Source organism: Diabrotica virgifera, chromosome 3 (genome assembly GCF_917563875.1).
Source record: "Diabrotica virgifera virgifera chromosome 3, PGI_DIABVI_V3a".
In the NCBI taxonomy this organism is placed as follows: domain Eukaryota; kingdom Metazoa; phylum Arthropoda; class Insecta; order Coleoptera; family Chrysomelidae; genus Diabrotica; species Diabrotica virgifera.
In genome coordinates, this window is record NC_065445.1 from 186,619,757 (window position 1) to 186,645,487 (window position 25,731).

General features: G+C 31.9%; 1 pseudogene; it reads right to left on the bottom strand.

The window, feature by feature from the left end:
• Nucleotides 1-6,004: 6,004 nt before the first annotated feature.
• Nucleotides 6,005-18,383, bottom strand: LOC126881474 (1,5-anhydro-D-fructose reductase-like; annotated as a pseudogene).
• Between the last annotated feature and the right edge of the window lie 7,348 nt (nucleotides 18,384-25,731).

A 25,731-nucleotide genomic window follows, 5' to 3' on the forward strand; every position in this document is an offset into this window, starting at 1 on the left:
CAGTCCAGTCGCAAATGTTTTTCAGCCAGGATATTTGTCGTCTACCAAAACCGCCATTTCCTTCGATTTTACCATTCATATTCAACTACAACGATAGTATGGTATAACTAGACCCAAACCCAGACATCCAAAATGAAAGTTATCCTTCAACACCAAATTGTTCTATTGGGACCGTGCAAGTTCGGAAAAGCGACACCTGGTGTCTTCGCTCTGCACTTTTATTCGCACTTTTAATTATATTGGCCAATCATATGGTCCTGGTTACTGGATAATTTCAAGGCCATAGTCCAAAAAAAAAATAATAAGAAGAAAAAATAAGATTTAGGTTATGTTATTAAAACGTAAACAATCGTATGTAGTAAATAAAATTAGTTATTAAAATGCAGTACTGCAAGCAAAATACAATTAATTAAATTTACCTTTATATAATAATTGCATATCATATCAATATTCTGGAGCAATATATAACTTTTCTTTTTAAATGACAATAGGTATGAAATGTACGTGAATTTGACAATTTCAATTGACAATATGAATTATTTAAGAAAGTTGCAATATTTCTCCGCTATTCGCGCACGATAGTTTCGCGTATCCCTTTGTTCCTGTCAAAAGTTACACAATTTTGACGTAGAACAACTTGACTTAGAACTGTAGAAGCCTCTTGAAGGTGGTGAGTTTGACGTTTCTACACTTCCACTCTTTCTACACTCACAGTTACGGATGCATTCGTCCTTGCAAGTACACACAGTATAGGCTGCTTCAAGGGCTTATCAGTAACATACCACCGGCCGGTCATTGAAATAGCAAATTAAATTTAGAAAACACAACCCTGTTAAAAAGTTAGTTTCTTCAATAATAATATTATAATTGGCCCAAAAGATTGGACACTTTACACCCTCCGTAACCGTTGATTTTAGAACAATTATGCATATGACCTTTTTCGTTTCAAATTTAATGTAGAACATTTTTGTATAGAATATTGTTCACGGTAAACCGTTTACGTTTAAAAATATTGACGGAAAACCTAAAAAAACACTAATTTACCGACTTCTCCCCTCCCCATCCCCTCAATCAAATAATAGAGTGAATAATTATAACATTTTAGAATCCGATATCGGATTGGCAGATGGAGTCTCTGGTTACGCAGAACTTGCCTAATCTTCAAAAAAGCGGCTCTTGATTGCTCCATTCTTGATCGAATTTCTCATTTTGGTGTTATGTAATTTCACACAAAAACAAATAGAACATAAATTATAATAAAAGCAAGCTAGATTCAACCAGCGTGTCTGCAAAAAGTAGAGTCTCGTGTAGGTAAATCTACAACAAAATAGTCTAGTTGATTATTGTCAGCAAAATAATATTACAGTGATCGGATTTTCTCCACTTGGAAACCCTGGTTATAACAATTTTTTGAAAACAATTGGACAAAACGCAAGAGATTTGCCAAACGGGCTCAAAAATGAGGTGATTAAACTTATAGCCAAGAAACACAAAAAAACTCCAGGACAAATAATGATACGCTATCTGATAGAGAGGAATATAGTTCCCATTCCAAAAAGCGTTTCTCCACAAAGGATTAAGGAAAATATTGAGATTTTTGATTTTGCTCTTGATAATGATGACATGAAGAAAATAAAAGGACTAGATAAGGATGAATCTGGCCGTATCGTGAAGTTTGATTTTTTTTCTGAAGAAGTAAGAGATTCTCCAGAATTTCCTTTTCCTAAGTGCCAGAAAGTTTCTGCTAACTAAGCTAGCCTCAAGTATTATTAAATAGCAGTTTTAAAACAAACGTATCATCAAATTGCTCTTTAATGGTAGATTATAAATTCTGTATTTTAAAGTACACATGTAAATTTAATATATAATTGATTAATAATGAGCATTAAAAAAATTAAAATTATTCATTGTTTTTAATTGCTTTTTTCTAGTAATTCTAAAAAAGTAGCTCCTAATCAGTCAGATGGCATCCCATACACCACCGTGACTGTAATTTCGTATAAACCGTACCTAATTTATTCTTGGAACTATGGGTAATGTAATACCTTGGGTAAAACTATGGGCAAAAATAGGTGGTTGCAGTGTGGTAATCACTAATCAAGAGAGGAGTTCAGCAAAGATGTATTTTGTTTCCATTGTCTCTATGTACATAGTAAACCCATTTTTACAGAAGCATTACTATCTGAAAATGAAGGAATAATAATTAACGTAAGAACTATTAACAACATAAGATACGCAGATGACACCATGATTATGGTAAGGTCTGCTGGACAACAACTACTAAATAAAACAGTTTCTGTGAAAAATATGAACTAGAATGAATATAAAAACGACTATATACCATAATAACTAAGAAAACAAACATACAAACAAACATATTGTATATTCGGGAAATGTACCGATAGAAAGGGTTGATAAATACAAATACCTGGGAACGTGGAATTCAGAAGACAACAATTCTCAAACAACAGAAATAAGGGTCAGGATAGAAAAGCAGTAAATGTGTTTGTAAAAATGAAAATTATTTTCTGCAATAAAGACATTAGATTAGAACTGAGAGTCAGAGATCTGAGATGTTACGTGTTTTCGATACTGCAATATAGACTTGAAAGCTGAACATTGAAGTAAGAACACATAAATAAGCTACAGTCTTTTGAAATGTTGTATTACAGAAGGATGATTAGAATAGCATGGACACAACAGACAACGAAATGGAAGTATTGCGAAAAATGGGCAAAGAATACGAAATAATAATCACAATAAAAATAAGAAAGTTACAATATCTGGGACACGCAATGAGGAGACAGCGATATGAAATGCTAAGACTGATAATACAGGGAAAGATAAGAGGATGAAAGAGTATAGGAAGAAGGAGAGTGTCATGGTGGAAGAGTTTAAGGGACTGGTTTAAATACAGTTCTATAGAACTCTTCAGAGCAGCAGCGGTAGATAGAGTAAATGTGAGGATGATGTCCAACCTCTGATTGGGAAATGGCACTTGAAAAAAATGCTTCCGTTGGGGTTTACCTAATGTGTAAAATAGTTATTTATGAAACAGTTCGTGAAGTATGCTTTTTGCGAACGCACGCGATGTTTACGAGCGACAGCGGTGCGAGTGATATACATCGCGTAAGTTAGCAATAAGTACCTACTTCACGCACAGTTTCATACAATATTTTATCTATGATAAACAAATAAAAAACTGTAACTCTTCGTCACTGGAATTCATTTCTATTCATTTTTAGAATTTTGACATTTAAAAATTCTAACTTCTTTCAAACCACAAAACTGTCAAAACATTTGTTATAATTTATTGCTCATTATGGCATCACCATGACAACGCGAAAGTTAAGGATATTTGATTATATGAAAGTGTGCCAAAAAACAGTGCGAAAAAGTAAATCCCATTTAAAATACATTGCTACTACACGCACACTTTAAATCCTTGACGCACTGCTATCTATAATGACAGTTTTCACAAACTAAAAACTTATGCAATATAATATGACATAGAGTAGACAAACTTTTTTTTTTATTTAAACACAAAATCACATCTACCGCGCAGGGTTATTAGTGGATATAACAATACAAAAAATATTAGATTAAACAGAATTATGTAACTTGTTGTCTTTTAAATAGTTCAAACACTGTTGACATTTTCTTGGTGAGGATTGTCTTGAGGTCATCAACTCTTATTCTATGGGATCTTCTTTTTTTTGGAATGGAAAACTTTTTTCTTTTTGGAAAACTTTTTTGTTTATAAACATTTTTTAATTTAAAAAATCTCAATAGAGAAAGATTTTCAAAAAAGTTGCCTGTTGAACGTTTTCATCTAAATTGTGTAGTTATTTCAAAATATTGAAATGATTGAAAAAGTAGTTTTTTTTTATTGAATGCTAGGTACCTAATAAAAACCCAGGACACAGTAAAAACTTCAATACCCACGAGATGTTATGCCTTTTTTACTAATTTCCCTCAGATGTTCCAGTTAAAAAATAACGGTAAGTCATTTTTCGATTTTGAAATAGATACTTCGTTCCCTGGGGAATAACAAAACTAATCGTTCTATCTCGGTACGGTGCATACTCGGTTTTATAAGTACATACCTATTTAGTTTACTTTCAATATTGACATATTTGATAATTTTTTATAGATGCCTATATTATAGATACCTATATTATTTAAAACTATAAATTATGTAACCTCGATATGTTATTAACTTATCACTGTTTGTATTTTCTTTTTAGCGAATTCTTCTTTTAATATAGGTACCTAACAAAATCCTACAACATTTTCTGAGGAATGTGCTAGGCAGTTTTCTTTCTTTTAGCATAATTAATATTCAAAACCAAATCTATTTAGTCATTCAAAGAAAGGCAATACCAGAGAGGTACTCAACAGACACACATTTATTTAACAATTAAAAATTAATATAAAAGTAAATGAGTAAAGTAACTACTTTATTTTTAAAATATGTAGTACAATCACACCCGCCTATTATAATACCGGTTATAGGAATATCCCGGTATAAGGAATAGAAATTTGAGGTCCCGAAAGGTTTCTACTAGTCACCAATGATCGGTTATTAGAATATCCCGCTTAAAGGAATACTTTTATTGCTTGGCACGAAGGCTATTCCAATAAGCGGGTTCGACTGTATATCAACAAGTAATTTTTTTGGGACGTATAGTTGTTCCATTAGAGAAACTATTGAAGCATTTAATGCGATAGAAAGAGCGGCACAAAACAGGGGTCTAAATATTAATGAAATAAAAACCAAATACATGAACGCCAGCAAATCGACAGGCCAAAGAAACCTACAGAATCTGACAATAGGAGACTATAACATCGAAAGCGTAAAAAAATTTACATATTCTAGATTCACTAGTTACCGCAGATAACAATGTCAGCGAAGAAGTTAAGAAAAGAATACATATTGCTAATAAAACGGACTAATGGACTAATTAAACATAAAAAATGGACTAAATAAACATCTAAGATCTAACAACATCACGAGAAAAACTAAATGCAAAATATACAAAACCCTCATAAAGCCGGTCCTTATATATGGATCAGAGACATGGACACTGTGGAAAAGCGATGAGAACTTATTAGGTGCATTTGAACGAAAAATCCTTAGACACGTATACAGTGTGTCTGCGTAACTTTGAACCATATGGGAAACTTTTTTATTATCAACTTTACGCAAACATGTTATTCTTCATAAAGTGCTCTGCATGGTCTTAAACCCAAGATTCAATCATCAGATGTCAAATTTTATTAACAGTATACGATGTATGTCAAAGAATATGCATTTTAGCTAAGACGATAGTACCTTTATTTCACAATATAGAAAATTGCTATAAAGAAAAGTTGTTTGGAATTAAACTTTATGTTATAATATGTAATTACATTCTTCTAATCAAAAAAAAAATAATTTTTTAAATTACTTATACCCAACATCATTTTTATTACGATAACTCCATTATTATCAATTTTACGAAAAAAAGTTATTCTTTATAAAAAGGTCTGAATAGTCTAACAACTAAGATGCAATTATAATATGTACATCAAATTTTATCAATTTTATACGAAGAATGTAAAAAAATATGAATTTCGCTCAAGAGTAAAGAACCTTAATTTTTCAATTAGAAAGATGTAATTGCACATTGAAACACAGTTTTAAATTCCGAACAACTTTGTAAAATAACAATTTTCAATATTGTGAAAAATAAAGGTACTTTACTCTTTAGCGAAATTCATATTTTTTGACATACCTCATATAAAATTGATAAAATTTGATATCTTATAATGGCATCTTAGTTGTAAGACTATGCAGACCTTTTTATGTCGAATAACTTTTTTTCGGAAAATTAATAATAACGGAGTTATCGTAATAAAAATGATGTTACGTTTCCGTAATTTGAAAAAAAAAATTTTTTCGATTAGAAGATTGTAATTACATATTATAACATAGTTCTTAATTCCAAACAACTTTTCTCAATAACAATTTTCGATATTGAGAAATATAAAGGTACTTTCCTCTTGAGCGAAATTCATATTTTTTGACATATGCTTTTTCTCATGAGGATCTTTCAATGCGTCACAGTTTTTCGATTTCTTTCTAACGCATTAAATTGTATGTGACAGAAAAAAACGTACGTCAGTGACATTTATAATATTTATTCTAGTTGTCAATAGATGGCGCCATAATCGAAAATAAAATAATTGCGAATTATATAATTATATCTACGAATATAATCTGAACAATTTATAAGACTATACAAATCAAAGAAAATACCATTTTATAAATGCGATAAACAAAATTGATTTGTTTTTTTGCCAAATTGCAAATAAAATGTGACAACTGTCAGATTTAACTAAAATGTCGTCACTAAAATGTATATTATCACGGACTTACCTTTTTTTCTATCATTTGTGACGCACTGAAAAATGCTCATGAAAAGAAGCATACCTCGTATACTGTTGATAAAATGTTATATCTGATGATTGAAACTTTTAGTCTATGCAGAGCACTTTATAAAGAATAACTTTTTTCGTAAAGTTGATAATAAAAAAGTTTTCCATATGGTTCCAAGTTAGGCAGACACACGGTATAAGGGTGTGAAAGAAAATGACGTATGGCGCAGAAGATATAATTTTGAACAATAAGCAGCATAAAACGAACCCGACGTCATCACATCCATAAAGATCGGACGTCTGCGCTGGATAAGCCATGTTGAACGGATGTTGGAGACCGAAACACCAAAACATATAATAAGGCAAACACCAGTAGGGAGAAGGTCAAAGGGAAGACCCAAACTTAGATACATGGAACAAGTGGAACAAGATCTGAAAACACTTGAGATTACCCACTGGAAGAACAAAGTAAGGAACAGAACAGAATGGCGGATAATTCTAGAACAAGCCAGGACCCAAAAAGGGTTGTCGAGCTACTGATGATGATGATGATAGTTGTTCCGTTTGAAAGTTAAAACAATATTCCCAACAACAACATGACTACGTCTAACTTTAAAACGGGAACTCAGATGATTTCTGCACTGTATCATGAAAATAAGCATAATCATACGCTCGACCTTTTTCTCCCATATCTAATGTTTCCAATTCCTCTAGATCTTCAGAACACAGCACAAAATCGAAAACTCCAATATTTTCTTTAATCCTTTTTGGGTTACAACTTTTTGGAATAGGAACAATGCCTCTTTCAATTAAATACCTCAACATAACTTGGCTAGCAGATTTATTATACTTTGCAGCAATTGACTTGATCAGAGGGTGATTTAATCCATTAGGCAATATTTTCTCATCTTGTCCTATAGATGTTAAGAACTGATTGATTCCTGTAGAGCCTCTCCGAATAACATTACTCTTCAGAATGAGCCATCTATGTCTTCAGCCTCGCTACTCAGCAACCATCAGTTTGATTTACTTATGGACAAATTATCCATTCTCACAAATTCTGTGACAGAATTAAATAACAAGTTTTCTACACAATCACAAATGCTTGAAAACTGCATGAAGGATGTATCCGCTCTTCGTGATGAAAATAATCTTCTTCGTGAAAAAGTTACTTCCTTGGAAAAACTAGTGAACTCTACAACTCCGTCACAAGATGATATATATTACGAAACTACTCAGCGTTTGAAGCGGGAAAAGAACGTCCTACTCCTAGGAGTTCCTGAAAGATCACCCGAGGATGACGCTCGCATAATTAAAGAAGTAATTACGCACTTATCTCCGAATTCTGCGAATTGTATCCAGTCCGGCTATCGTCTTGGAAAAAATACTAATAATAACAAACCTCGTCTTTATCGTGTTATTTTTGGGACTCCTAAGGCTGCATTGGACGTTTTGAGAAACAAGAAGAATATTTCTCGTAATTTATATCCTTCAGTTAAGATAATCTCTGATATGACACCTAAACAGCGTCAACATCTAAATGATTTACGTGCAGAACTAGAGTTACGATTAAAAACTGAAACAAATCTCACTATTAAATATGTTTATGGAGTTCCGCAAATCGTTCAAATACTATCCAACAAAAGAGTTCGCGAGGAAGAGTCTTCACCTAATCGAGAGTCTGGCCTAAAAGTTGTAAAACCTGCCTCCTCGAAATCTGAATAGCAATCAGTACACATTGTTTTTTGGAACTCACAAGGAATTAATAGTGTTAATGACTTTTTAAGTGATTTCAATGATATACCCATTCTTTGTTTATCGGAAACATGGGTTATTACCGAAAATATAAAATTTTCAAATTATTTATCTACTTACTCATGTGCCAGTTCAGTTGCCATAAAAGAAAAATCCTTGGGTAGGGCTAGCGGTGGTCTATCAATTTTTTGTAATCCCAACCTTTCTTCTGTTTGTATTGATAAATCACCTTGGTGGATCTTTTGTTTAATATCTAGCAATAATTATAAATTTGTAGTCTGTAACGTTTATTTTAAACCTAGTCTAAGTATTGAATATTTATTGTCACTATTTCAGGAGGTGTTATCTAATATTTTAGAGAAATTTAATGATACACCTATAATTATTGGAGGAGACTTTAACTCCCGTGTTTCAGACAATGACGTATCCCCTCCTGAAATATTTGAAAACACAAATTTTTTTGACGAGAGACAAAGTTTAGATACTGTAATTAATGCAAAAGGTAGATGCCTTCTTGATTTCATGAATTTTAACGGGTTCTGTCTGTTAAATGGTAGGTGTATTTCTGATCGGCCTGCAAAATTTACTTTCGTCGGCCCTATGGGCAAGAGTACAATAGATTTAGTCTGGGTAAATAACTCACATTTGCACTTTGTTAATGATGTTTACGTAAATACAACGTGTACTTTATCAGACCACTTTCCTGTTTCATGCTTTATAACTCAAACGTATCTTTCACCTATGAAAGAAACTATAATAAAAAATAAAACTATTTTTAAGTTAAATGAATCTTTAGTTTTGTCTTATAAACTAAACATGCAAAATTCGGCGGGGGTGCACATAATTCATGATGTCGAAATGGCAAACAAAAACCTGTTGGATAATATTTATAAAACAGCTGATAATCTTGGGCTGTCAAAAAGTATAATCGCTCCTAACAGACCTAATAAACACAAACCGTGGTATGATTGTCAATGTAGAGATCTAAAGAAATCAGTTAAAAGTAAACTCAAAATTTGTCAACAAGACAATTTCTCAAATCAAACTAAAAACGAATACTTAATTATTAAAGCAGAGTATAAAAAATTATTAAAAGTAAAAAAAACTGAATTTCAACAAAATATTATTGGTAATATTTCCAACTCTACTGATTCAAAAACTTTTTGGTTTCATATTAAAAGAGCTCGAAATATTTCAAATAGTTACATATCTTTACCTGCTGCAACATGGGAAACATTCTACTCTGAAATTATGGGAGCCGGGATAGTGGACACAACCCTCTATTTCGATGCGAGGAATCCGTATTTTGATAATCCTATTACCACCAATGAAATTTACTTAGCTTTAAATTCCTGTCAAAACAACAAAGCTCCAGGATCTGATAATATTCCCTATGAGTTTTACAAATACTTACCAAATAACTGGATCTTATACCTTAACTCATTTTTCAATACTATCTTCAACACTTCCACTTTTCCTAATAGTTGGTCGAAAATTACTCTAAAAATGCTCCACAAAAAAGGTCCCTCTAACGATCCTTCCAATTACAGGGGAATTGCTTTAGTAAACTGCATTACTAAAGTATTCATGCAAATTATTTTGAACCGTTTAGTCAATTGGGTAGAATCGTTTAATATACTTCCCGAATCCCAATCTGGTTTTCGTAAAGAACGTGGTTGTTACGATAATGTCTATACTCTTACATCCATCATTCAATTTCGTCTCCGATTTAAAAAGCGCAAGCTATTTGTATTGTTTGTTGACTTTAAGCGGGCTTTTGATTGCATTAACCACGCGTTGCTCTGGTCTAAACTTTTTGCTTTAGGTATTAGCTCTAAAATTGTACTTCTACTTAAATCTTTCTATTCTAATGCTACCTTTAGGGTTAATGCTGACGAGCAATATACTAAATCGTTTAACATTTGTGAGGGCGTGTTACAGGGAGAAGTCCTCAGTCCCTTGTTATTTGCGTTATTTCTTGCAGACATCGAAGATTTTTTTAAAAGCCGCGGAGCAGAAGGCATCAATGTTAATAACGTAAATGAAATTCTTATGCTTTTATACGCTGACGATTTGGTAATATTAGGTCACTCGGAGATCGATATATCAAAAAAATTAAAAATGTTGGAGGATTACTGCAAACAAAACAAACTTACTGTCAATACTGCTAAAACTAAAATTATGTGTTTCTCTAGGGGTCCTTATAACTTAAAAAATAATATTAAATTCACTTTCAATCAATATCCCATTCTATTAACTAACACCTATAATTACCTTGGAGTGACTTTTGCCTCTTCGTCTCTATTCCGTGAAATGGCAGATGTGAGTAATGCGAAAGCTAAACAAGCAACTGGAGCACTTATACCTGTTCTAGCTAAACTTAAAATTGACTGCATGCAAACGAGGCTACAACTTTTTGATGCATTAGTAACAAGTACAATCTCCAATTGTATTTCTGTATGGGCACTCCGTTATGTAGATGTTCTCGAACAAGTTCAAGTACAATTCCTAAAACGAATTCTTATGCTTCCCATATCCACACCCGGTTACATAGTCAGAGTAGAATGCGGCAGAGTCAAACTCTTGTATAATATATTCAAGTGGACACTAAACTGGTTAAAGAAAATTTATATGATGGACGATTCCCGTTACCCCAAAATGTGCTTTTTTCGTCAACTACAACTGATGGAGACCGATAGCAGGTATAACTGGGCAGCGCAGGTAAAATCACTTTTTACTTTTATTGATGCTGAACCTATTTGGAATAATCTCTCCCTTCATTCCCTACAACTGAATAGAAAAGCCTTGTTAATCAAATTTAAAAATAAGCTCTCAGAATTAGATATTTCTCTTTGTCAGCAATCCAATTTTCTCCCCTTATATAAACACCTAGCTCTTTCCGAATTAAGTCAAAAATACTTATGCCTAAAAATGCCCATCCAGATTACAAGAACTATTGCACAGCTTCGATTATGTAATTCATTCTGCTTAACGTTCACTTATAAGGATTCTACATATAAAATTAATCCTAATGAAATCTGTACTATTTGTAACAATAAGGAGTTAGAAACAATTGAACATATACTTTTTGATTGTCCAATATATTCTTGTATGAAACAATCATCCATTAATTATATAGCCGATATTGATACTGTAACTCATACCTTAAATAACATTACAGTATATTCAGCTAAAATAATAGCTAGCTATATCTGGAATGTTCTAAAACTTAGGTCTTTCATCATAAATGAATAGTTAAATACGTAAATTATACTTTGTATCTTTAATTAATTCTTATATAACTCGTTGTTTTTTTTTTTTTTTTTTATTTATTTCTTTCTTTTGTTTATCCCTAAAATAAACATATTGTGTGTTTCTTGGGATGAAAAAAAGGAACGAAATATTTGTTCTCACCCTTTCCATAAAATTGTAAAATTTTAAAAGGAAATAAATGTATCTATCTATCTATCTATCTATCTAAGAACTGATTGATTCCTGGCGAACCAATTGGAGCATATCCAGTTACAACTATTTTATTTTTTTGGCAAAAGCTTACTAATTCTTTTTGCTGGAAAAATAAGTGCGTTTCTATTTGTAGACAAGATGGGGGAATTTGGCAAAATGTGAGAATATTTTAAATTTGTTTTTGGCTAAAATTAGATAATCCAATAGCTCTCGTTCGGCCTAAATTGACTTGTTCTTCCATCTTTTGCCAAAGGGTATAGTGATTCGTGTCTTCAGCAGTTAATTCTTGAATAGATGTTTCGAAAGTTCCATCGACCGTCGCTACAGGAAAATGAAGCAAATACATATCTACATACTCCAGCTGTAAGTCGGCCAAAGATTTGGTTATATATTTTTCAACTCTGTCTTTGTTATTTCCAAACATAGGTAATTTAGAGGTTATAAATAGTTCCTCCCTTTTAATCTTTCCAGAAGTTAACCATTTTTTAAGGATTTTCCCGAGTAGCGACTCATTTTGATATAGGTAAGCAGTGTCAAAATGGCGATAGCCACATTCTAAGGCTGAATTTATGGCTCTTTCAAATTCTTCTTTATCGGGTAAAATCCAAGTCCCAAACGCTAATCCCGGTATTTCGTAGCCATTTGACAACTTCTTTAAAATCATATCCTGCAAAAACAAGTATTAATTTGTTATACAACAGAATAAAATAACTATTTACAATTTCTGATTGTCCGACGAATGGTTATAGATACATGAGAAGTCATACTATTTACCTAAGTTATAATAACTTGAATAATAGTTAGAGAGCCAAATGTTATTTAGTTTAATTGCAACGTAGTAAACACGCAGTTTACAAATAGTAAATTACTTTAGAATAAGCTAAAAGTAAAAGATGATTGAGATTTGATTTCAGAATAGGGCTTCCACCATATGTGTTTATGCGCATTTCGATTTCATAAATCTCGTCAGAGCATCTCCTTAGAAGAACTGAACTGGAATCAAATTTTTCTCATCTTTCGGTGTAATTATTAAAATAATTACAAAAGATGCTACTAGCACCATCTATGAATAAATCAAAAAAAGTCGGAAACAAAAAATTTGGATTATTATCGCAGGGCATTGGGATTAAAAGCGCAGAGGGGCGCGTTCACCAGATGCAAACGTTGGCAATCAGTTTGCGCTTTATGCTTCTGAACGACTTGCTAACGTCAAACATGTTTGGAAAGCGGTCGCCATTTTTGCAAGCATAAAATATTTAAGTTGAACTTTGCAAACGTGTTGAATATTGAAAAAATATGGCGGGAATTTAAATTGTATAGGTATATTATAGAATATATTTATAAGGGTTTTATATATAAAATAACGGCTACTGAAAACATTCAGCTAAGTTATTATCTATTAAATCCATTTTCTTTTTTCCTTTAATAAAAAAAAAATAATTTCAAAAACTTATTTATTGAGAAAATTTATTTTAGGTTACGTTCAAACCAAGCAAGCAAAATGTCAAATTTACACCTAAACAACCAACCGTTCATCTCGCTGTCAACAAGTTTAAGAATCAAAGCGCAAACAGTTGTGAACGTGTTTGCATCTGGTGAACGCAGTCGATAATAATCCGAATTTTTTTACTTATGGCTCATAGATGGTGCTAGTAGCATCTTTTGTAATTATTTTAATATTTACATCGAAAGATGAGCAAAATTTGATTCCAGTTCAGTGCTTCTACGGAGGTGCTCTGACGTGATTTATGAAATCTAAATGCGCATGAGCACACAGTGGAAACCCTAGTCTGAAATTAAATCAGAATCATCTTTTACTTTTAGTTTATTTTGATTCACTTTTGTGGGTATAAAGGAACTAGTTCGCTAAATATTACTATCACGGTAAACGACAAGTCGTGAATGCAATTATAGATTCCCTTGTCGATTAATTCATCACTCTGTTCTGCTTTACATTTACATTTTAAAAAGCGCAGAGGATAATAAGCCGAATTTTGTTTCCTACTTTTTTGTCTTATGGTTGCATCTCACTACCCGCCTGATAGATCTCCCTCGGCCTTCTTAGCTCCGGCAGATCGTTGGCTTGCAAATTTTAGAAGCCACGAATGGTGTAACCAGAAGATTAGGTAGTTCTAATAAAGTTTTATTGTCAATATTGTTAATATTGAAGATATATGTATATATACACCGGCATTAGCCGTCAAAGGCCTTCTGGTAGGGATCTTTATGTAATTTTAGTAAATTGGATTGTTACTGTTTTGTTTTTTTGACTATTTATAAGCTTTGTCTATAAAATTGTAAAATTTTTCATGGCAATAAAGCATATTTCTATTCTATTCTATTCTATTCTATTCTATTCTATTCTATTCTATTCTATTCTATTCTATTCTATTCTATTCTATTCTATTCTATTCTATTCTATTCCATTCTATTCTATCTATGGGGGAGTATCACTGAGCCGCAAACTCTTACCGTACTGTTTTCCTATAGACCGATCAGTTACCAGCATATTCCGATCTAAGCATTAGATTTATATTTAAATTTTAATCTGCTACGTTAGCCTTGGCCATTTTTTATTTTTCTGTTTACCGGGCAGCGTATTTCCGTTTACGTGTTCATCTCAAGACAGTGCGGTTTTGAAATAAACACCGAAACAGTAATACATATTTAATTCCAAAAAGGTGTTGATTTGAAAGAGCCAAACTCCGAAATGTGCACGGGTTTGTACCGAAACATGTGTCGTTGGAATGCTACAAACAAGTGCGTAAAACTAGGTCTATTCGTTGCAAGTTGCTGTTTATCAACTTGGCTTTGAGGGTTGTGTTGTGTATTTAAATCAATTTAAACGTGATGGAGCAGTTTAAAAGTGGTTTTACTAATATCTCGCAAGATCTTGAAATTTTGTTGTTTGAACAAAACTCATTTGAAGAAAACCGTAACTATAAGTGCAAAGTTTAGTGTTCGTTATCTTATACCGGTAACTACGATGACATTTGTGCTTATATTATTAAAAAATTTTCTGCAGAAACCAAAATAAATTGTATAATGAAGAGGCGCTATCCTACACCTATACGATTTGAGTTTCGCAAGATATATGTTTGTCAGCTAACAGAAAAGAACAAGTCAAAATACAGAATAAAAGGAGCTACTAGAAACTTCAATTGTAAGGCAAATATAAGTATCTATTAGATTGTTTGTTAAGGAAGATCCTATTATTTGTGTTTTGGTTACTCCAATAATGCAAAGAATTTACTTAGTAGCTGGGTTAGCTGATGAAATGGTATTCATCGATACAAGTGGATCATAATGTGATCAAACTAATACGTGCGTAACTTTTATATTTGCGGCTACTAAGGTAGCATTCGTATAACATCCATAAAGATCGGACTTCTGCGCTGGATGGGCCATATGTTGAACGAATGTTGGAGACCGAAACACCAAAACAAATAATGAAGCAAACACCAGTAGGGAGAAGGTCAAAGGAAAGACCCAAACTTAGATACATGGAACAAGTGAAACAAGATCTGAAAACACTTGAGATTACCCACTGGAAGAACAAAGCAAGGAACAGGACAGAATGGCGGAAAATCCTAGAACAAGCCAGGACCCAAAAAGGGTTGTCGAGCTACTGATGATGATGAAGGTAGCATTCGTGCATTATCTTTAGCAGTAATTTTATATACAAGTCAATCACAGCATAATAAAATTATACTGTTGCTTTTCAAACAGCTGAACAATAATTTTTCAGCTGAAACTAAGATATATTTTTAATAGAATATTAAAGTTATATTGTGCATTACTAAAAAATGTATACGTATCATAATAGTTTACTTTAATACAGGATATTTTGGTACTACTTTGAGTTTTCTGAAAATTTATAAAGAAAAATAGAAGGAAACTTTGTTAACAAAATTGTTTTGTTTCGACAGATCCAACGAATGATATTTGTTATTCTGCAGATAGGAGCCGTTTGTGATAAACAGTTCAAATAAAATAAAATAACGTTAGGTTACAATTTAACACACACGTATTTGTGATAATTTTACGCGCGAAATTTTTTTACAAACCAGTGCGCATTTCAAAATTAAACGTCTTGAAATGCACACGTGTTTGGAAGCATATATGCTCCACCGTTCCCGTGCCTATTTCAAAACTACCCTGTCTTGAAATGAACACGGAAACGTAAATACGCTACCGGGCAAAGACTTGAACTCACATCCACTAGATCCACTTCAGCATCGAAGCAAAATGAGGTCTACCGCCTGACTAGCATGGATGTCTGACTGACATTCAATTTATAGAATTTTAATTTAATTTAATTTTGTTTAATTTTATGTACATTGTTCAATTTTATTTTAATATTAGCTATTTAATTTTATAAAGCTGTGTATAATTTTGTTATACTTGATCTTGTTATATTTGATTTAATTTTGTATACTTTTATTTAATTTTATATAGTTTATTTTATTTTATATAAATATTTTAAAATCAAAATAAGCCAAATCGATTCAGATGTTCTCAAGTTGTTATATAAAAAAAAAGAATGTGTGTTTACTTTGTACGTACGTAAGAAGTTATATACTTCTATTATATCATTTCAACGAAATCAATATATCTACTTTAAACAGTTTTTTGTATTGTATTATAAATATTAAACTATTTTTAGAAAGAACTAAAAGAATACCAAAAAAAATGAATTGTCCGGATTTGAACGCGGGACCTCTCGATCTGTAGTCGAATGCTCTACCAATGCGCTACCACCGTTATGTTTACATACGATCATTTCTCGGACATAATTACAATCACGGTGACAAATAGATCAAGTGAATAAACATTTTCAATAATACTTATTATCTTACTCCTGAGGAAGACAAATCCAAAGACACAACAATTATAATAAATATATTTACTAAAAACACTAATATATTATTTTCACGCATACCTCATTTGCGCTACATAACTTGAAAGATTTAGCAACTATCACCATACTGTCGGTGTGCGCAGGCGCGTGGGATAATAAACATTATACAACCGCACTCTCAATCGCTCCTAAAGAAGTATAATTTCAAAAATATTGCAAATTTACTGCAGGCGTCTCGATTTTTCAAATGACGCTAAATAGGATTTTGGGCCCATCCAAAAACATTATACCAAGTGACAAGAAGTATGTATTCACTTAAAAAGTTTTCACTTTTACGTTACTTTTTGTAGGTAGGTGAAAAGAAGTTTGTAAGCACATTGTAAAAGTAGTAAACCTCGGTTCAATTTTTTAACAAAATAACAACTTATACTTTATACAAATCAAAAAATAGAATAAATATTTTTCAACAGAACCACAAAAACAATCTACAATTGACAAAGAAGGGTTGATTGAAACAAGATTTATATCTGACTGTTGTTAAAAACTGTTTAAAGAATTCCAACCCAATAAATAATTATATGCTAACAAACAAAAATTAATTTTATTTAATCTAATGAAAAATAATATAAATAAAAACAATAAATAAAAAAATTTTAAGTCTTATAATATACAGGGTGTAACAAAAATACAGGTCATAAATTTAACCACATATTCTGGGACCAAAAACAGTTCGATTTAACCTAACTTACCTTAGTACAAATGTGCACATAAAAAAATTTACAGCCCTTTGAAGTTACAAAATGAAAATCGATTTTTTTCAATATATCGAAAACTATTAGAGATTTTTTATTGAAAATGGACACGTAGCATTCTTATGGCAGTAGTATCTTAAGAAAAAATTATAGTGAAATTTGGACACTCCATAAAATTTTATGGGGGTTTTGTTCCTTTAAATCCCCCCAAACTTTTATGTACGTTCCAATTTAATTATTATTGTAGTACCATTAGTTAAACATAATGTTTTAAAAACTTTTTTACCTCTTAGTACTTTTTCGAAAAGTCAGTTTTTATCGAGATATTTTGAATATTTTTCAAATCCACCACATATTTGTATTATGGTTAAGTACGGTTATGGAGACTTGGCAGTAACATGAAAAACTGCCTTATTGAAAAAATACTAAGAGGCAAAAAAGTTTTAAAAATATTGAATTTAATTAATGATACTACAACAATAATTTAATTGGAACGTACACAAAAGTTTGGGAGGGTTTAAGGGAAGAAAACCCCCATAAATTTTTTATGGGGTGCACAAATTTGACTATAATTTTTCTTTAAGATGCTCCTTGTATAAGAATGCCACATGTCCATTTTCAATAAAAAATCTCTAGCAGTTTAAGATATACTCGAAAAAATCTCTTTTCATTTTGTAACTTCAAAGGGCTGTAACTTTTTTATGTGCATATTTGTACTAAGGTAAGTTAGGTTCATTCGAACTATTTTTGGTCCCAGAATAAGTGATTTAATTTATGACCTGTATTTTTGTTACACCCTGTATAAAACAAACACTTAAATGAAAGTCAACAATATATTTTTCGGACAAGCAGAAATTGAAAATGGTATTTCCATATTATCACATCTAATATTTATCAATAAGTATACATTCAACTATATAAACACAAACTTACTTTGAATTTCTAATATTTACCCTCCTTTAGAAAACAAATTTTATTTGAATAGTATGTGTGTTTTATTTTGTTTATTTGAAAATACCAGGTTCTAATTAGGTATAGGTACACTATGGTTCCTAAAACATTCAACTCAGATTCACACTAACCAAAAAGAACTGTTGGTTTCATCAATTAATGTTAATCGTTTCCACTTGTTTAAATTTGGGAGGTCATCTTGTTTTGGTAATAGACAATTTTGACTATGCAAGGTCACTGTCACACATAATGTAATACAAATTCAGAGTAAATAAAATATTAAATATGCAGGTATGGAATGCGAAGAAATAAACAACTAGATTTAACATGGTCTTGAATTTTATTCTTTCAAATCGAGAACATCTTTTACCACATACCTACTGCAACATCGAGCTGATATATATTATAATAAGAGACTCTAATACATTTAAAACAATTTCGAGTAAATATTGTATTGTCTATTGAGGTAAGTGTTTTTATTGTTAAATATCGATCGGAGTACTCATATAGTCAACCGACTATTTTTTTTTAATTTCTAATGCACCAAACTTTTTTATTCGATTTTATACAGGGTGTTTCATTAATAATTGTCCATATAGTAACTGGAGAAACCTTAGCACAAAATACGAAGATTTTACCTAAAACACTTAAATAAAATGTGGTTCGATACTGAGTTACAGGGTGTTTTTCAAAAAATTTAAAATTTATTTTTGCTCAGCATTTTAAAACTATTCGACGTATCCTTTTCATACTTGGCAGGAAGTATAGGTACTGTACAAGCTACTAAATTATGTTAAACAAACGTTTCTGGCTATTACCAGAGGCGTACGACGGGGGAAAGTGAATGGTTGACCCTTCTCAAATTCTACGCCACTAGAGGAATTACTATTTTAGTGCCATTTTTAGATTCTCCAATACTTTCTACGTAAATAATATACTCTTCATTGGTAACGATGTCATTAGTTTTCGAGATATTTGAAGTTAAATATGAAACAGCACAGTTATTTTGATTAATTTATGATATGATTCATATGATTAAAATTTAAAAATTATTTGTACCCAGTACTTTAAAACTATTTGGCGTATCCTTATCATACTTGGCAGAAAGTGTGAGTACTGTACTGTACACCCTACTAAATTAAGATAAAAAACGTTTCTAGCTACTACCAGAGGAGTACGACAGGGGATAGTGTCTGGTTGACCCTTCCCAAACTCTACGCCACTGACGAAATTGCTATTTTAGTGTAATTTTTTGATTCTCCAATACTTTTTATGTAAATAATATACTCTACATTCGTAAAATGATTAGTTTTCGAGATATTTGAAATTAAAAATGAAGCGACACAATACATTAATCAAAATAACCGTGTCGTTTCATTTTTAACTTCAAAGATCTCGAAAACTAATGACATTATTGTTACGAATGAAGAGTATATTATTTTTATAGAAAATGTTGGAGAATCCAAAAATTGAACTAAAATAGCAATTCCGCCAGTGGCGTAGAATTTGGAAAGGGTCAAACATTCACTTTCCCCCGTCGTACGCCTCTGGTAATAGCCAGAAACGTTTGTTTAACATAATTTAGTAGTTTGTACAGTACCTATACTTTCTGCCAAGTATGAAAAGGATACGGCGAATAGTTTTAAAATGCTGAGCAAAAATAGTTTTTAAATTTTTAGATAAAACACCCTGTAACTCAGTAAGGAACCACATTTTATTTAAGTGTTTTAGGCTTAATCTTCGTATTTTGTGCTAAGGTTTCTTCAGTTCTTATATGGACAATTATTATTGAAACACCCTGTATATTTTTCTAAGTTGACACGTATAATCAAAAATGAATAACCATTTTCAATTTCGTTGCAACACGAAACTACAGCCGCATCATTCATTATTCCAGTTCAATCAGAGAGTGCAGCAAGCACCTCTACCGGTTTCGAAACTTATTAGTCTCTCATCAGGAGGCACATATGCTGCTCTCTCTGACCCAACTAGGACAAACCCCGGCGTGCAGTCACGGATTGCAACGAACGAAATGGCAGGGATGCCCTAGCGGCAACTGCTAGCAAAAACTAAGTTTTCAATCTAATAGCACATAAAACAACATAAAAAAATGTTACTCTACATCCTACCAGATTGAAAACAATGGGAACCTTCTCTGGTAACACCTCCGATTTTTTTTTAAATTTTCCAAATGGGTCGGCAATCGTTATTAACAAATAACATACAAAAAATCAATTTCACCGAATTGCTTCGGAATCAAATTTTGTAGGCGTATCTCATCGAAACTTTTACTCTCTACGATTTTTTGTTGAAAAAATGCATAAATTAGTGATATTTGGGATTTGTTTCTAAAAAACTACTAAATAAATTGCAATTCTACGAAAAGCTTTATAATTTTTAAACCTTCTATAGTACAAATAAGAATATTTTGACAAGGATACGCGGTGTCCGTTTTACTAAAAACATAGTTTTAATTTTAAACAAAGAATTACAAGCCGGGCGCCTGAATCACTGCGACCGTTGTACACAATATTAAAGGCTGATTTATGTTAGGACGGGGCGTGCACGATACGTGCCGTAGAACAATAGAAAGCGCAAGTCCCCGGTGTCGCTGCGTTCCGTTGTATGATAAACTAGCCAATGCTTTTCATATCAGACGATTCTTCAACGTGCCACGTAAGACAGCCATTCCCTTCCCCGTCGTAACATAAATCCGCCCTTAAGATACACGGCAACGATAGAGACATTCGAAATATTTGGGTCCATGTTTTCAGCGACATGGAAACCATTGATCCTTGTCAAAATATTCCTACTTGTACTTGAAGGTTTAAAGATTATAAAGCTTTATGTACAATTGCAATTCATTTAGTATTTTTTAGAAGAAAAAAATCCCAAAAATCACTAATTAAGGCATTTTTTTTAACAAAAAATGGCAAATAACCCGAAAAGGAAACATTTTTCTAAAAATTATCAAGAAAGAAAACGTGAATATGTCGACGAGATACACCTAAAAAATTGAGTCCGAGGCAATTCGGTGAAATTGCTTATTGTGGTAGGGGAGCCCAAGCGGGAATTTTTGCAGTTACTCGAGCGCGTCAGATTATCATATGGGGAGAAACCTGGTGCCCTGCAGATGTACCTCTACTATATATTGGCTCTTAACACTGGGAAGTTCGTTGGGGGGCCCGAAAAAAAAATCTATCCTTAAAAATACTCGAAATTGTCAGATTAAGATAAGGTAAGTTAAGGACATGCAAAACAGTGTATATTTCAAAAATCTGACGATTTGAGCGGGGCGTAAGGAAATGGGCGAGTTAAAAAGTTTCACAAAAAAAGCGAATAATTCGCGAAATGAACGTTAGATCGAAAAACTAAAAAAATACGTGTTCAATATTTTTCAAAAATAAAAAATCTATCGAATGATACCAAACATGACCCCCCACGGAGAGGGCTGGGGAGTAAATTTAAAATTTTAAATACAAATACCGCGATATTTCGCAAAATAAACATTAGATCAAAAAACTGCAAAATACACTTAATCAATATTTTTGAAAAATCTATCGAATGGTACCAAACACGACCCCCAACGGAGGTGGGGTGAGGGGTTACTTTAAAATCTTAAATAGGAGCCCCAAATTTTTATTCCAAAATTTGTATTCTTTACGTAAAAATAAGCAACTTTTATTCGAAACATTTTTTCAAATTATGAATAGCTGGCGCTATAATCGGAAAAAACGATTGTTGGAAATGGAAAATTAAATTAAAAATGGAAAGTCCCCACAAAAATGGAAAACTTTACTTAACTTTTTTTGGTTTTAGGACCTACTCTTCACAACCCAATAGGTCCCCAAAGCGCTCGAGTGACTGCACATTTAGCATACTTCGCTCCCCTACTATTGTATAAGTAATTTAACAATTTCTCGCCCACTTGAAAAATTTAAAAAATATATTAATGATTTATCGTCACAACTCACAACTTATTATACTAATTTTTATGTGATACTAATGGACCGGGATAGTGCGACGTCAAAACGTCAAAATTTTTCCAAACACGTTGTGTCTAGGTATACGCTAACGTGTACGTAAATAAAAAAGTTAGGTAGAATTAAACGTCATAACAAATATTTTTCTATCAAACAAACACTAAACATATCAAAATAGCGTGTATCAAAATATACAGTCACTGTCCACGCTAAATAGTCACTAGCTTGATGAAGTTTAACTTTTTTATTTGCGTACATTTTAGCGTGTACCTAGACACAACGTGTTTGGAAAACTTTTTTTGACGTTTTGACGTCACGACTATCACGGTCTATTGAATTTTGTATTGAAACACAATGTTTATATAGGGCTTTTCATCGACTGTCATTTGTTTCGAGCTTCTGTCATGTGTCACACAATATTAATATATCTACGTCATACGTCTTTGGTTTTTATCATTGGTATATAGCAATAACGTACGACGTAGATATATTAATATTATGTGACACCCCACATAACAATTTCATGTTCTTAGTAGATTCATAGAACATACTTTTCAGAAAAAGTATATACTTAGAATATGCGTAATTACCATTGCGAATGTGCAGAGCATATACTGAGTATATACTACATTACAGTACTTAAACGTTCTATGTATATACTTAGAATGTACTACCGCACTTCTTTTCAGTATATACCAAGAACATACTTTTTAGAAGATTCTAAGGAGGTGCTATAAACCTTCTATTTATATACTTAGAATGTACTATCGCACATATTTTTAGTATATGGGAAGAATATTCCAAGGAAGTGCTATATACCTTCTAGTTACATACTTAGAATGTACTAGGGCACATATTTTTAGTATATGGGAAGAATATTCCAAGGAAGTGCTATATACCTTCTATGTATATACTTAGAATGTACTATCGCACATATTTTTAGTATATGGGAAGAATATTCCAAGGATGTGCTATATTTCTCAGAAGTATGTTTTCAACATCACCCAATCTCATCCTAGGTTCTACTAATATATTATATTTACATATTCTAATTGCATATGAGAATGTATAGTTATTGCATTCTACAATATTACGTAAAAAGTAAGTATAAAATGTATAAACTTTAGTTAGTTATATAGGTACCTATGTATAATAAATATTATATGGGTAAGTAGCCTATATATAAAATATAAGTAATATATTTAGTTATTATGTGCACATCAAAATAAAAATGCTGCTTATATAATTATATAATAGCCAAATATATAATATAATATGTATGTAAATTACTAAAATTTATAGGTATCTATATACATTATACATACTTTTACTTACTAGGTATTTAGGAAATATTGAAGTACCAATATGAATTTATTATTTTCAAGCTGCTTTTTATGTTCTTAAAATGTTTTAGTCCTTGTAGCTAGCAATACAGTCGCTTCTTCCTCACAGCGTAGACATAAATGCCTTATAACTGTACTGGAAACTATTTTCATATTTTGCCTTTTTGTTACCTACCCCCTTCCCTTGTGCAGGTATAAAATATGCAATGCAAGGGTCAGAATAACAATGAATGGCCGTTTCCGGATTCCCGAAAATTATAGGTAAAAATATTTTTATGGTATAAACTCAAATCAAAATGGTGTATTCATTGCAATTGAAAACGAAACGAGAATTTCTCATTTTTCTTCAATAGAATTAAGTTTTAAACTTTTTTACCATACAATTAAAACGGTTTAAAAAAAATGATGAATTAGATAGTTCAGTAGTACCTACCAAAATACCTAAATTTGATTAATTATTCTTAACGCGAAGTTGATAATCTATAGGCTAACATTATTCTTCTTCCTATAGGTACATACAGTATATTCTTTTTAAGATATTTTAAAAGTATATACAAGTATGTGTTAAGCATATACTTTTGCATATACTTACGCATATACTAAGAATATTCGATTAAGGTATATTCTAAGAATAAACTTTTACGAACATTCCGAGATACTACGTACACGAATGTGCTCAGTATATTCGGTGCAAGAATATTCTTCGAAGCACATGCAAAGAACATGAAATTTAGAATGTTTTTTATGGTACATGCTATGCTTGTACTACGCATATACTAAAAAGGATATACTTCGACGAATGTTGGCAGGATATGCTTAGAACATGATGCGAACATCATTGTTATGTGGGACATGACAGAAGCTCGAAACAAATGACTGTGAATGAAAAGCCCTATATGTTACAGTTCAAGTTGATTCTTAGTTAGAGTTGACTTTTCCTAGTTCGAGTCAACTCCAACTGAAACGAGCAGTAAAAGTTGATTTGAAAAATTTAAATCAACTTTTACTAGTTGAAGTTGACTCTTCCTAACTCTTGTTAGTAAAAGTAGATTATACAATTTATATTTATTCTGAATCTTATTTTCGGATTGGGAAATTGTAACCAAATGTGTGAAAATTAGTTTAGAAATGGGGTAATTACTATTAAAAAGCAAATTTTATTTTAGTCATAACAAAATGTTGAAATATACCAAAAATCTACTAAAAAATATTACCTACTAGAATATTTTAAAAAATATCAAAAATCTACCAAAAAAGTAGAAATCTAGAAATCTCCTAAATGTGGCAACGCTGTTAAGAAGATTGCTACACTTTTGACACTGGTCACATGACCTCTCTGTCACCCAATAAGAGGGCGCGTTCTAAAATGGTTGGGATAGTCAGCGCGGCCGGGTTTGGTTGGCGATTGGACTTCTAAGTTGTCTTATCGGTCTAGAGTTGGTAATAAGGTATTTTTTTAGTAATATTGGTAATATTGTTTAATGCACCATTTTGGTTTTACTTGAGATTTTTGGGATGTAAAGAAAATGAAAACACAGAATATAAAAAATGCAGGCATTTTCTGATAACTTTAAAAGCACCATCAATACATTAAATTTATACAGAACATATTTAACATAAATTTTGACTTTTATATTAAAATTTGATTTTTTTAAATTTGCATATTTTTGTCAAAAATGTCGTAAAAAAGTAGCGCGTGTGTTTTTTAAAGGTGAAATATCCATATTTGACGGTAATCTGAGATGCGTTTATAAATTTCAGATCAGGTAATTTTGTTATGTCCATTATGTATTTATATAAATTTAAATACCTAATACGATGTCAAAATAGTTACCTTTTTGGTTTTCGCATTCACCATACAGGTGTTAAAAATATAGGTAAAAAAACATAACTAGTCTGACTCCTTGAGCAACCATTGCACACTTACGAAACGATGTTGCTAGGAGGTTGCCTAGGCAACGTCAAGACAACTCAAAAATCGTCCACCAAATTAGTGCAGAATAGGGTCGTCTTCTAGGCAATAACAACGTTGTAACAAAACGTTGCCACGCGGTAGACAACGTTGTCGCGTCGACAAATTGCTACTTGGGTACGAGTATAATCTCACGTGCATTTTTGATGGGTGTGCGTCTCTTTGTTTTGACCGTTTCAACTACTTATTGGTCCAGGCTGTAACGTCGCCCCCGTTAGGTTAATTATTC